Here is a 15,190-nt window from a genome sequence, read left to right on the forward strand (position 1 = left end):
TTCTAGTGTATATGGTAAACATTAGTTGGGAAGTATTAACAATTAAAAACAAACGAATCAGCCAGAGCCGTGTCCAAGGGGAGGGTTTCAGGGGTTAAACCCCTCCCATTGAAAAAAAAAATCAATGAATCATTAAACGATTTTCCAAAATGTATTTTAAGTTTTAATTAATTTTAGAGTTAAACTCTGATACAATATTCACCCTCTTTAATATTTCCTCATGCTTAACAATTAGCATTTTTCTCAATTGAAGGATTCAAGCTCCTTCGCTTCTAAGTGTTTGAAAAAAATTAACGCGGAGGAATGGTTGAAGAGTCCGGCAATGCTGTAAGCATGCAGGGGACAATTATTTAAAAGAAGATTAGACAATGATGTATCCCCCCCCCCAAAAAAAAACTTAGGGGGAGGGAAAATTTTTACTTTGCTTACTATTAGTTTTTTTTTTTATGGTACACCTTTAGCGTTGAATGAATTAGTCATTTCACGCATTAGAAAAATGTTTCTGTGCGAAACAGCCATTTTTTTAAATAAAATTTTTATTTTCATTAAATTCCTGTTCAATGTTATTTGATGGAAAAAAAAGAAAGAAAATGAGGTGGCATAAAAGAAATATGTGTGCTTTTACAAAATGTTCAACTGTACAAATAAGATTTCATTAAAAAAAAACACACACACACAAAACGTATAAAAAAAAGCCTAGTTATCGAACTAAAATGAACTAGTTTTCCTTTGACAACGTAAGTTACAAAGGGAAAAGGTTTCAACCCCTTTATGAAATCCTGGACACGGGCCTGGAATCAGCATGCATAGGAGTTTAATTCCTTAGTCATGTTTTTTCACCAGTCGGATCGATGATGATAAAAGTTTAAAATAATCCTGTCAATACTATTATAAGAGGGTAAAAGTGAACATTTTAACAATAATTCATGTTTTTTAGATTAAAATAGGAATTGAAAAGTATGTGAATGAACTCATCAACTATTTTTTAAATATTGTTCCTATAATTTGCTGTGATAAAAGCGATGCATACGAATATATGCTATGTTAACTAATCGTACTTTATATCAAAGATCAAACAATCCACATTGCAAGTACTATGTTAAATAATGTACAACATTGAACAATCATACACACCAGTGCACATTATGCATGTTAAAAAATATATCAGGAGATTATAGAAGGCAGGTACTTAAATTATTCTAGTGTAATTCTTTCGAGGGAATTGTAATAAAGTAGTTTCACTCTTTTACAACAAAAAGCAAAAAAAAAAAAAAAATACAAATAGCGCATTAAAGAAAAAAATGAGCTTCAGAAAAAGGTTTAAGTTTGAATTATAGAATTTTACAGCGAGGGGAAAAGTTATATCTTCTTGTTTATCATCTTTTTTACGAAATACTTTCCTCCAAAATCCTTCAGTTGCGTAATGGGTTGAAAGTATGACATGCTCTTTTCAGGATGGGTATATTCAATGTTAAGAAAAAGTACGGTTAAAATAAGTAAATAAAAATTAAAAAATATATATTTGTTAATGGCTTTCTCGATGTATCCACCTTTTTTATGTATCACCTATTTCGCTAAAAAAAAGATTGTGAATACGTTCTCATGAACGTGCGTTCATAAACTTTATATGTAAGGAAGAAAAATGTACAGAATGGGTTAAAAAAGAGCTCAGTACCAGCAAGTAAAAATAAATATAATTTAATTATTTTTTCGGCAGCAAAAATTAAAAAAGAATAAAATACACAGCAAAAATAATGAAAGATTTGCTTCTATGAGTATCTTTTTTTTTTCTTCTATAATATAGTCTAGAACGCTTTTAAACTTAGGATGGTTACTTCCAACTCTTGTAAAGGGTTGAATTTCTTTGAAAACAACATTTTTTGAGTTTTTCCAACGGTTTATTTGAAGAATTATTATTTCAAATAAACGTTGTGAAAGTTCGTGATAGTAAAGACAAATGGTAAGTTTTTATCACTGCTATGGACCGATTAAAATGAGCTGTAAAGGTAGCGAAATAGCCAATTGCAAAGTGGGTTCAACAGAGAATTCTAGTACCAATAGGTTACCAAAATTTAGCAGCTTTGCGGTACGAGGAGAAAAGACGAATTAATCGCGCTTCAGAACCAGGGCGGTCATTCCAAGCACGTCAGCTTGCGAGATCGAGATTCTCGCTCACGTGATCGGTTGCGACATATAACTGTTGCAAAGTAGCATTTTAATCTAATCGAACTTAGCTTGCGGCTAGGTTCCAGTAGATTAGAATACTACTTTGCGACATTTCTACACTACTTTGCGACATTTCTACGTCACAACCGATCACATGAGCGAGAATCTCGATCTCGCAAGCTGAGGAGCTTGGAATGACCGTCCAGTTTCGCGCGGGAACGCTTTCGAGAATAGCGTATTTGATTAACTTTCTTTTTTCGGCCATCCCTTTGCTAAGCTCTGACATGTGATAGGTAGAAATGATTTTTAAACCTACCTCTCAAGAACTACGAGAGAGCTTTTGCAGCAGATGAGCTTGGAGGCTATTTTCCAGAAATTTTCTGTCAAATAACGTAAGATCGGATAGCTTTCACATTAAAGAAAAACCAAGTCAAGAGTACTGCCATGTGCAGGTGAACGGCAGTATCTGCAGAAATGAGTTTTCGAGTTATTTGAAGAAATGTGTGGTATTTGCAATACTTACAATAGGAAAATAATGGAATTGGACAGTTTTTTCGTGCTTTTTTTTTCAGCCGAAACCAAATAAGCGAGCTTGTACAATATAACGTACAATAGATGACAAAAATGCAAAAATTTGAAAAGTGAAAAACTTTCAGTTACTGCCCTTTACCCGCACATGGCAATATAATAGCTCGTCGAAGGCTCTTGCCGTAGAATAATATAGAGGAGGGCTCGGCTCAAAAAACCGCTGGTAAGTTGTTCACCAGTCTTTTTATTGCAAAGCCTTTTAATTAAATTCCTCGGAGAATCGGTTTCTGTCGAAATCGCACGAAAACTCGTGGTAATTCACTCGGAGATGGTCAAAATAGACATTTTGGGCATCCATACGTTCTTAGGCATATATGCACGAGTAGTAGGTTCGAAAAAAAGCAATCAAAATTCATGCGCGGATGAGTAAAATGGAAAATTTGGTCGAAATTTTTTTCGCGAATGTTTTTTTCGAAATGTGAACAGAAGTTTAAAGCCAAGGAACACATTTGAATGTGTTTTTAAAAATCATGCATATAGAGGCAGTAGCGTACCTACGGGTGTCTAGCACTCCTGGTAAACTCAAGAAATTGTAACCCCCCACTCACCCACCCCCAGGGTCGCCCAGACGGGAAGTCACCGTCGGTCACTGTGACCTTTCAAAAAAAAAATCGTTGGGAGAACATTTGTCTAATTGATTCGACAAATTAGGAGACAGTATTGCAACATTATTATTCTTATTTTGTTTTGTTTTTAATTGCTTTCGATGATGCTCAATGTTCTTTCGTAGTAGATGTTATTTATGTATATGTGTGCATGCTCGAAATTTATCGTTCTGTAAAATTGGGATTTCATTCGGCAAATTGAGAATTTGCCCCTTCCCAAAAAATTTAGCCCCCCTCCAACACCATTTCACATATAAATTCAAAAAATCTAATAAATGAATATAAATGTACATTTTTGAACCAAATGAGAATAAATATTTTTCAGTTCTGTTAGCAATGCATTTGTTATTTTTTTCAAACCAGTTTTAACTTTAAGAGAATTTGTTTCAAACCATCAGGAGAATGTACAATAAAATTAATTTCCACATTTATCAAAAGAAAGAAAGTAACCTTATTATTATTATTATTATTATTATTTTTTTTTGACAAAATAAAGATCAAAGCATTTAAAAGAAATCTTTTATAATTAGGAAAGCAAATCTATTACAAAAAACATTGCTATTCTGAACTTCTGCTCCCTGGTATACAGATTGTGTGTATTAGTGTTTAGCTAACTCAATGAATCGGAATAGAATTTCACTCCACGAGTAGCTCCCCCCCCCCTTTTTTTTCTTTTCTTTCTTTTTTGAGAATTAAGGGTTGTTGCATTTTTCCCTCTACCTGTTTTCCATGCGTTTTTTTTTTTTTTTTTGAAGCATTTTTCTCATTTTTGATCATTTTTTAAACATTAAAAAAATAAAAAAACTTTAAAAAAAATCAGACGAAATGCCGCCCTAATAGCTGCTGCGCCCCTGGCGAGAGCCACTCTTGCCAACCACTTGGTATGCTACTGCATTGAGGCAAAGTATTCATTCTCCTACTTTCTCCTATTAACATTTCTGTGAATGGGTAATGTATGTAGATTATTATTATTTTAATCAACTGGCGGGTTTTCCTTTATTTTCACCACTCTTAATAGCAATGGATTCGCGTCTAGACAGCTCACACACAACACGAAACACTTTCTTTTCCACTCCTTTCATATAATAAGCGGAGACTGCGCGGCAACAAAAAAAAAAGTCTAAATTCCAGGAGTTGACCACACAAAATGTTCATTTTAATGACTAAAACTTGTTTTTTGAAACACAAAAAGCAGTCAAATAATGAAGCAATGAATTCTAGAAAAACAGGAAAACAAGACAAATATCTCATTTACTTCATGCTCCGATCCAGTCACTGAAGAAAGAACCGACCCACATAAAGAAAAAATGAATAAATGAAAAAAAAAAGGATTGAGGGGGGGACAGCACTTTTCGCATCTCAGTTCTTGGAATGTTTTGATTGTTGAAATCCTATCACTTTCTTCGTAGAAAAACAAACCAAAAGGAAGTAAGCGCGAGTTTTGCTTCACTTCCACCTTAGGACCTTGAAAGTCGGGCATCTAAGGTGCCAAAGGAACATATAATTACGACGAGGCATATTGAGACTTTTTTTTGTTTCAGGTATTTGGTGGACTCGAATGTAAAATCAGCAAGAGACTCAGAAATAATCTCAGCAAAATTATACGTTTCAGTGTTTGGCGAAGGCGATTTCAACTTGCATCATTCCTGGTAGATTCTAAACGTTGCGCTTGACTCACTTTCTTCTAAGTAATTTAAAACGAAGTTTTTTGACTTATTATTGTAACAGAAGAGACCAGAGGCGGCATTGGGAATGAAAAGTGAGGGGGGGGGGGGGTAAAAATCCAACAACTGAAAGTCGTAGGATTTTTAGCGGCAGCAAAGAAATGAAGGAGAAAAAAAATGCTAATGCTGGTTTTGAGATCATATGAGTGGTAATTGATGTAAATTTAACAGCTTAACTCTCGTTTTGTTTAGATTTTGATGAATTATGAACGCAATAACTTTCCCCGAAGAAACACTAAGACATGAATTAGACTTACATTATTTTCCTCCAAAGTATTTTGAGGTGTCACAAACACTTGGTAATAATTTCATTAAGTAAGTATGACTTATTTAAGTAAAACAATTGATTTACTTATATCTAAACAATAAATACATTAACTAAAAGTTACTGCTTGTGTTAAATAATGTTTTGTAAACAGATACAGCAAAGTAAAACAAATAATTATGATCTTGACATTTCTGCTCTTTTTATAATTTCTAGTTTTGGTTCCTAAATTGGGAAATAAAATAAATAAATATTCTGCAAAAAGGGGGGGGGGGGACTTGGTATCTTCAGAACAGTGATCTTTAAGTCGCAGCCCTTAGACCGCTTTTGTCCCGCCTAAAGATTTAGTTTGAATATTTTTGCTCCATATTTTCTGATATTTCGAAAACCACAAACGAAACTAATTGCTTTTCAATATAGTAGTCATTCACTGGAGAAATATTAAAATCTACACTGTTAAAAATTTTCCGCAAAATTTACGGTAATTGTTACTGGCATCCATGTTGCCAGTAACTATTACCGTAAAAATCAAATGTTACTGTAAAATTATACGGTTTCCTCGGTAGGTCACAGCAACCAATTGGAACTGGGATCGCTTATTTCTCCAGTCTAAATTACCGTAAAAATCAGCGATGCTGTAAGTCCGCCATTTTACAGTAACAATTGCCAGAAAATCTTCCTGAATTTTTAACAGTGTAGAACCAGGTGCCTTCAGGGGTTGGGGAGAAGGGGCACCTGTCAGCCAGGACCCGAGCCTGAAGGGGACGCGGAATTTTTAAAATGAAGAGTGAAATATAATTTGGGACGGTGAAATAAACAAAATGGAGGGGGCCCTATTGGATTTTTAGTCATTGTATGCAAAAAAAGATCTATTTCTAGTAATCAGAGCTCCTGCTCTGTTTGCTGTATCTGTTTTCGACAGCGCTTACATCTGTCAATACTGATAGATTTTGTTTCTAGGATCTCGAGAATTCTCTTCGACTTTTGTAAGTGATTACGTAATTCGATGTTGACAGATTAGTAACAGAGAAAGAATGTCAGAACTTTTATTGAACTCAAAAAATTCACTTATTTAGCCTACTTTCCCGTAAAAGTCAAATAAAAGAGAAAAAAGAATAATAGAAGGCGTAATCCCAGCTAAAAATAATCTTCAGAAAATCTGCAGAAAAAAATTTTTTTTGAAGTATTTTTCAAGATTTCTGCAGATTTTTAGACGACAAGCAAAATCTGCTTTTTGTCTTCAAAATAATCTGCAGAAAATCCACACAAAAAAGTTTTTTTTTAGTCTTCTTTTAATATTCTGCAGATTTTTTAAAGGTAAAAAAAAAATCTGCAAATTTTCCTCAATTAGATCTACAGAAAATCTACACAAAAAATTCTCTTACAGTTTTCTCTAAATAGTTCGCACGTTTGTAGATATTTTATGGTCACCAAAAAGAAATCTGTATTTCAATTCAAATTATTTCTTAAAGTTTTATTACAGCATAAAAGTTTTTCACACTTTAAATTTTTTTATATTTTTTTTCAATTTTTAGAAAATTAAGCACATTTCTTTGTTTCTCTTATTAAAATCAGTAATAAATTACTTAAACTTTTCCCCCACGAACTTTGATTTATATTTTGATAACTTAAATTGAAATTTAAAAGCATTTCAACACGTTTGAAACATTTACCAAATGAAAAATGTCTGTTTATTGTATTATATAAATAATATGACATGAAAATCAATTTTAATATAAGTGCATGATTCAAATCAAATAAAAGTGAAATTACAATACATCATTTTTTTTTTTTTTTTGAAAACAAAACGATATTGAATAACGCAAGTTATTACATGATTTGAAAGGGCTTTCAAAAATGTCATTTTCAAGAAGGATACGGATTAGAACAGAGTCAAATTTGTCTCACTTGGAGAAAAATCAGGAAATTGAAATTAAATAAGAACAAATTTGACTTGAAATAATGTTCTCGAACGGCGCGCCGTTCGAGTACAAACGCACCGAACGCCAAGCCTCTTACTGTCCACGGAGGCCTCGGTCCGTCCCGCAATATTCGGGTGCCACAAGCACAAGGCTACGAGAGTAGATTACCCCTCGACCAGGTGACGCGTATTGTTTTTTTGCTCCGTCACGGAAACAAATAATTAGGGAAATTTTAAGTTCCATCATTGGAAACCCATGAAAAATTGGAACCCATTAACTACCGAGAGTTGAACGTTAAATTAAGTCACAAATGTTGCAAAACTTTAATCAGGAATTTCTAATTTGAACTTCATTGAAGATACCACATTTGTGCTAGCAATGCAGTATAGAGAGTTTGTAAGTTTTTAGGGGCGATTGATAATGCAGTGAAAAGGCAGGAATATTCGAACATGAAATATATATTTTTTAAGCAGTTGAAACGTATTTAAACATTAATTAAAACTTCGAAACCACTTTTATCGGCTATTACATTATAATTATTGATAACAATTTTTAAGCAGACTTTGTCAATAATTCAACCAATATTGTTTACGCTCTAAACTTTTCTTTGTGACACGATTAAAAATTCAGCAAATAAAAATTTTATTAATTGCTTCAGTGACGTTGAAACATAAAAAAAAAATTATATTAAGGAGACAATTCTGCTAAACTCCAATGTTCACATGACTGTTATTAGTCGAGTGGAGATTTAACTCATCGGCTCAAAAACTAATTGCGTATCATATACTAGTTTATTACGCAGCGCTGCCCACAAATTTATCAATACCAAATTCCTACAGACAATTAAAGTAATAAATTCTCTCGACACATGTGTTAAAGGTAGCATTACGCATTAACGTAATATATTTCATTTATTTTATTACATTACTCGTTTCTTTTTTAGCTTTGCTGCACGGTATATTGATATTCCTTGCTTGAGGCTATTTTGGGTAAGATTTTTCAAACTAGTTTGAAAAAATATATGTACATACTGGTTTGTTTAATATTTACCCGAAGTCCAAAAAATTAAAATTTGAGGTTAAAAGTAGACGAAATCTGGCTGTTAAAATATTTTCTTTTCTTTCTTTTTTTTTTTTTTTTTTTTGCATTTGTTGCCTTGACTATTTTTTACGCTGGCTATAACTCGCGCATAAGGTGGAAATAAAATAGACTCATCCTGTGTTTAAAATCGAACTCTACAAAATTAAATCACTGTAATTCCTATTCCAATAAATTTAGACAACAAGAAAGACTTTTTGATTTGCCCCCGTATTTATTTTGAAAGAGTAAGAAAATTTGCAAACAATAAAATTCGTATTTCATTTGTATAGCATGAAATATATTTTCAGATTACTAAACTATAAAAAAATTAATTATACATCAGTGAGTTTTTCAAACATTTGTTTTACACCAATAAATGAAGGAAAACCACTAAAACACAAAAAATTGGATTTTTAAAATTTTAAACAAAGATGCATCAGAATTCTGAATTTAGTATATGCATTTCAAAATTTTAATTCTTTTAAGATCACACTCTGATTCCTGTTTCATGCATACGTCATGAATTTACGTGACGTAATTTTTGTTCTTTAGGATTTATGTTCATATACATGCTCTTACATTTGATAACGAGGAATTAAAGAAAATATCATCGGCACATACCATAATATAATAGGTATTTTCTTTGCAAAAGCATAGAAAATACATTCGGTACCCTTCTTGAAATATTTCGAACTTCCATATGTTCCTTTAATCAAATCAATTTTTTAAATCAGTTTTTACTGTAACACTTGCATTCCTTCATGTTTAATCTCAACATAATTTATTACATTGAAAATAAGAAGTATTTGTAAAGTTACTGTTAATATTTTTATAAACTGAAGACAATAATCAATGTCAAAAAAATGTGTATACATATTTTTTACAGAAATAAAACATTTACTTAGATACATAGGGCACGATGCGAAACAATTTTCATTAACGCATATGTAGCATCCCATCGAGTTGAGGCCAATAAATTACGGATTGGCTTGATTACAGAACAAAAGTTTTGAAGATGTTGCAACTGCAACTATATTTAAAAAGCAACTCACCTTCTTTAACGTGAATATATCATATATTTCGACTTCCATCTTGAATTTAGTCCAACCTATAGGAAGAATAGAAATTTATTGTAACAACAAATTTTTATTTGAAATGTTGGACGTAACATTTATAATTTATCAGAGAAGAGTTGAAAATCTCTCCAGTTAAAAATAGAAGACACAAGAGAAAAAAAATTGTAAAGTAATTGAGGCTGCGGCCCGGGAGCAAGAAAAAAAAAATCCTTGCGTTTTTCTCGCGAGTGAAGTAATAATGCCCAAGGATAATAGCTTGGAAAAAGGGAGTATTCTTATTACTTCCAGTTAGCTGCAAAACTTGCTTCAAGTACTAGTATTAATTAGTTTGATGCATAACATTTAAAAAAAATGAAAAACTCTTCTGAGCGATGATGTGAAACTATTTTTGAACACCATTCAATTTCGGCACATTAGATATTGCAGATTTAATTAAAAAAAATATTTTTTCGGTGTTGTATGATAACATAAACTGTATACTGGTATATTTAAACAAAAGTTTGCGAATTCACGTGCTACTGTATGTGTTTCGTATACAAATCCACTTTAAGTCGATTTTTTCCCAAATTGGACCTATAGGAATTAACATGGTGGGCCACGGACAGATGGAGGTTCAGAAGTTTTAAAAGTTCTAAATCGATCGAGTTTCAATTTTAGAACCAAGTATTTAATGTAAAATAGAACGTAAAACTGAATTTGGAACGATTAGAAAGTCCATACAAATTACCCCAGAGGAAGATTTCTCCTTGTGTGGAAGCTCTAAGCGCCTAAATAGTATAGAAAAAGAGTTGCAGGCAATTTGAGTTATTGGAAATTTTAATTTTTTGGGTATTTGACTTGGATTTTTTTTTATTATGTCCAAAAGAAAACACGAGTCTACAAAAAAAAACTTTTTTCTGTTACACGGAGAAAATACCTGATCTTGATGTAAAATGATGGGCTGAATTCAAATATGTAAACAGTTTTTCTCCATCACTCACAGAGTTTCTGTAACACTAGACAGAAGGTTGAAAGAAATGCGCAAATTCACATGCATGACTAACACTAAAATAACGACCTAAAACTCAGCTATTGTTCTTTTCTTTCTGTATTTGGCATCAGGAACGTCCCTCTTAAGTGTCTATTATTAATCAGCAAGAATTTATTTACTTTGAAAATGTGGGCCTCTCCAAAGATGTGATTTTTTAACTTTTCTTTAATAATACGTAGAAATCCTGTATTTAAGTATATCCAAATTCAGCACTAGTATTACAAAGTCTCAACAAAGTTTTCAGAAAGACCTAATTTAATATGAAAGGCCAGTAGAATAACAGGTCCAGTTTTTTGGGGTTGCTCTTTCTATTTCTCGTGGCTATTATTCCAAAAGACATCTTTCGGAAATATTTTCCTTATCCCGATAGAGCTTTTTAGAGGACCAGGTGAAGTTGTTAGGAAACACTCTTACCTTTATTACAACTCAGATTTTTAGAGATTTTCGTATTATAATGAGCACATATAAACTATAATGAGTAATGTGAATATGTTTTATTTTCTCATTGAGATCGGGATGTTTTCTCATCTCTTTAATGGGAATTTTGGATACTAGTATCTTAATCTATTGGGGATTTTTAAGGAGACCGTTAAAGTTACTCAGTAGCTATTGTTCTCTTTCTGATAAGTATTTTAGGGACTGTGGTCCGCTTTCGAATGATAGTTTTTACCCTAATGTCAGGACTGCAATGGGAATTTTCGGGACTCTTGTCAGGATCTTACTTGGCGACTGCTGTCCTAATTCTAAAAATGATTTGAAGGGTCTGTTGACGCTACTTCGAGACTGTTGTCTTTAATGTTAATATTAATTGTTTATTTATGTGTATCCATATTTATTGAAGAGAAAATGTACGAAATGACCTCAGTTCATTTCTCACGCATGGAACAATGTAACAATCAAGATAGCCTACCCAGCGCTGGTACAAGTCTGATGAGGTTTGGGAATTCGAAGGGGGTTGTTGCTTTTATTTAGGAACTGTTTTGAAGGGCTTTTTTTGAGACTAATGTTCTTATTATAATGGGAATTATTAGGGAAGCTTTCATTATTTTCATGAGAAATTTTGCGCTAAATTTCTCCGTTTTATTTAGGACTTGTGCATTTAGTTCCCATTTTATTTAATACTAAGTGTTTGACGTCAGTCACTTGACATGTTTTTTTTTTTTTTTTAATTTGACGCGTGTAATTCTGGGTGACGTAGCTGGTTTTATAATACGAACGAAGTAATTTTAGGGTACTTTATTAATATTCGTTAGATTAAAAAAAATGCTTGAAGACTTTACAAACTCCCCCCCCCCTCCCCAATATTTTTAAACTTAACCATGTACCTAACGCTATGTGTTTTCATAGTAAAATAAAGTAATGTGAGGAAGCGGCTTTCAATTCCTAAGTTTCAATTAAAATTGTATATAATTGTTTTAGTAACTGAAGGGAACTCTTTTACATGTCAGAAAAGTATTTTCTCACAGAGCCTCAATTTCTTTATTGAGAAATAGTTGTAATTTCCTAAGTAGTATCTATACAATTTTCGTGTCAAATTTTGCCTAAGAAAAATTTGAAGACGCTTACTTAGTGCAAAAGTAAACTGTACAATTTCATAGTGATTCATCCAATGATCTACATAAACAACTCCTAAAAAAACGCTTACCCACAATTTGATATAGGACCTATTGTCATTAAATCTTGTGAAATCAGAGGATTAAATACAAATTACTTTGAGTTAGTCAAGGATATGGATGAAATTAGCTTGTAATAACAGTTACATGGGTGAGAGGATGTATAATGTTAAAAATTAAAATTTACAGAGATATGTAAATGTAAACTACACTAAAAGCGTCATTAAAGGCGATTATGTAGTAGTCCATATGTGACTACAACATTGAGAGAAGTTCTTTAATTCTTTTACTTCTTTTAAAAACTCACGCCTCTTTTGAAATATTTGATGCCTCCCAGTTTGATAACCCCTGGTTCAGACTATTTTAAAAGTTTTTAGATCTTTAGAAATCGACTAAGTTTGAAGTGACCAGAGTAAATATTTTTTGATAGCAAGGTGTAAGTCTGGATAATGTTTCCTCAATATCCAGGGAAACAATGTGCTCTTTTGGTTACTTTTTAAAACAAAGATATATTCTAAGAGAAATGCAGATCTATTGATTAAATTTTGGAGCCTCTAAAGAATCAACATGAATTATATACCTAAAAATAATCTCCAAAGAATAATTTTGAAAGAGGTATCTAAAAAACTGTTTTCAAGTATTCAATAAAAATGAGCTAACCCGAATGACTGACGTTCCATTTGCATAGCAAATAATTAAAAAGTTTTATCGTATACTTTTATTTTTACATGATCGATTGACACGTTTCCTTTAATCAACTCGATGGCCTTCATACACTTGTATTCAACACAAACACTTAAACTCAATGTAAAAAATGTCTATTTGTATGGGCGATCTTGTTAGTGAGTGCAGTACACCGTTAATGTACGTCGTGTATTTCAGTTCGATTCTGAACTAAAGTTATCATAAAGAGCGAAAGTTAATTATCGTAACCAATTATCTATGTCTTGTCTTTCTAGTTGCCAGTGAGCGTTGGTACGTACAATATTTATCTTTGACTAGATTCAACTATTTTATTAATAAATTGAATTAGCTACTGTTTAACTTAATCACTTAACAGCATTAAGTACGTTTGTTTACTGAAGTGAAAATATTTTGGAATCAAAGTTGTCTTTACGATTTCGTACTTTATTGACGACAATTTAACTATTATTTGGACCAATTTGTCGTTCTCTAAGCTATGCCGGTGATTAACAGTGCCCGCCTTAGCTGTCCATCGTAAAACGTTGTAGGAAAGCATGTACGTTTAATTTACGTCGTAACTTATCAGTTTTCGTAGTTTGTTGTCAGGTAAGGAAAGCTTTTCTAAGCAAAGCAGTTTTAAAGACGCTTGACTGCATCACACAATAGGTGGTAAAGTATTTCAACAAGTGAAGACGGAAACCAACATGAAAATTTTGAGTAAAAAACATACGATAAAACAAATGCTAAATAAAATGAAATATTTATCTGCATTTTAAAGATCATGTTATTAATATTACAGGGAGGGAATAAATATATACCTTACATTATAAGTAACCAAAAATCATTTTCTTTAAAACTTGACTTTGAGATATCGTAGTATGTTTAACGCATGGTAGCAGTTTTGAACCATATCTCCTTTAATTTAATGGCAGGACTACATACTATTATATATCGCGTCTAACCTACATTCCAGTTGCATGAACAAGACCATGTGATAAAAATTGGCATTAGTACAAAATGGAGCAATCTCTGAAAGAGAAGTCTTCTAAAGCAGGTGAAAGAAAATGGTGATTTTAATGCTCGCTTCAGACTGGAAGCAGAAGCAACAAAAGATTCAATCGCTCAGGCTTTGCATTTGCACAGTGTAGGTAAAAATGAATATTATAAAGAGTGCGCAACAACAGAACATGAGGGAAGGACTTTTGTTGCTATTACTCCTTGACTAAAGCCGGCTGTAGAGAGTAAAAGAAAAGAGAAAATGTTCCCTACCTTTTCTCCGATGTGAGGCAAGTCTTTGTAAAAGGAAAATAAATATTCTTGTCGCGCATGATAATGCTGCACATAGTAAGCTCATGCAAGCAGAATGTAGTTTCTATTACGTACCTTCACAAATGATCCTTCTTAACAAAGTTGCGCGTTACAGATACTCCCTTCTTTCTAGCAGTTCACAAACGAAAAGCAGTTGTTTACTTTAAACTGACATTTAAACACTTGAACAGAAAAAAAAAAAAAAAATCCTATTCTTGACCTTCCTATTCCTACTGGTCATATCCTAAAATTTGAGACTATATTAAATGCCAGCTTTTAGCTATGTAACGCTGTTTTAAAATCTGTTCTCAGAAGAAAAATTAAAAATATCTCCTGCTATGTTGCTGAAAGTAAATTTACCCCAAATGTGTTGGCTCTTTAAGGTATGCGAAGTTTATAAGTACAACTTTCAAAAACTCTTTTAATTTTAAAAGTAAAACGTTTCTCACGAGAAAATTCAAAGTGAAATTCAAAAGCAGCTTTTCACATTTGAGCCTACATTCCTGACACTTAGTTTTCATGGTGCCACTCCTTTTTGAAATTTGAGAAAAATGAAGTTTTAAAAGTATTAGGAAATGTTTGTGTTAGACGGAATGTTACAGAACCACTTTGTGTTTTTAATACTTTATTTATGTCATTTCATTGTTATTAAGAAAAGGCCATTCTAAAGAGGACAAGGGAACCTGTTTTTAACGGAATAAATTTTGTGTCATTATGTTGCATTTGTAACAAATCTGGATTTGTATCATGAATTTAATCAAATAATCCTCACTAATATTATAAATGGAAAATTGACTTTGTTTATATATGTGTTTGTTTATAATTCTTTCACGCCTAATTACGCAACCGATCATCAATAAATTTTGTATAGACGTTGTCAGGAGTGTCGGGGTGAACATAGGGTAGTTTCGTAAAGGAAAGTACGTAATCGGTATAGTTTTTCGGTTGCATTTTTTTTAATACCGTCTGAGCTTTCCAACAGTTTTAATATCTTTTGTGGAGCATAGTACCTAGGCTAAATTATGATAAATTCATATCCGTTAGTTTAAAACTTTTGGTCTAAGTTTTTAAATTTTTTTTATGAAATTTTCGGAATTTAATTTATTAATGCATTGTGCTGTCAACGTGG

The 15,190-nt window shown here is 32.3% G+C and overlaps 1 protein-coding gene across 2 annotated transcripts in view; it reads right to left on the bottom strand.

Annotated features, from left to right (window-relative positions):
• Nucleotides 1-15,190, bottom strand: part of LOC129219417 (octopamine receptor beta-2R-like) — a 325,134-nt gene that overhangs the window by 174,590 nt on the left and 135,354 nt on the right. Inside the window, exon 2 of one of the 2 annotated variants that reach the window (XM_054853812.1) lies at nucleotides 9,403-9,458. The exons of the other annotated variant lie outside the window; for it this stretch is intronic. The gene's annotated coding sequence lies outside the window, so the exon portion shown is untranslated. The remainder of the gene's footprint in view (nucleotides 1-9,402; nucleotides 9,459-15,190) is intronic. 2 annotated transcript variants of the gene reach the window in all.

This window comes from Uloborus diversus, chromosome 3 (assembly GCF_026930045.1).
Source record: "Uloborus diversus isolate 005 chromosome 3, Udiv.v.3.1, whole genome shotgun sequence".
Taxonomy (NCBI): Eukaryota; Metazoa; Arthropoda; class Arachnida; order Araneae; family Uloboridae; genus Uloborus; species Uloborus diversus.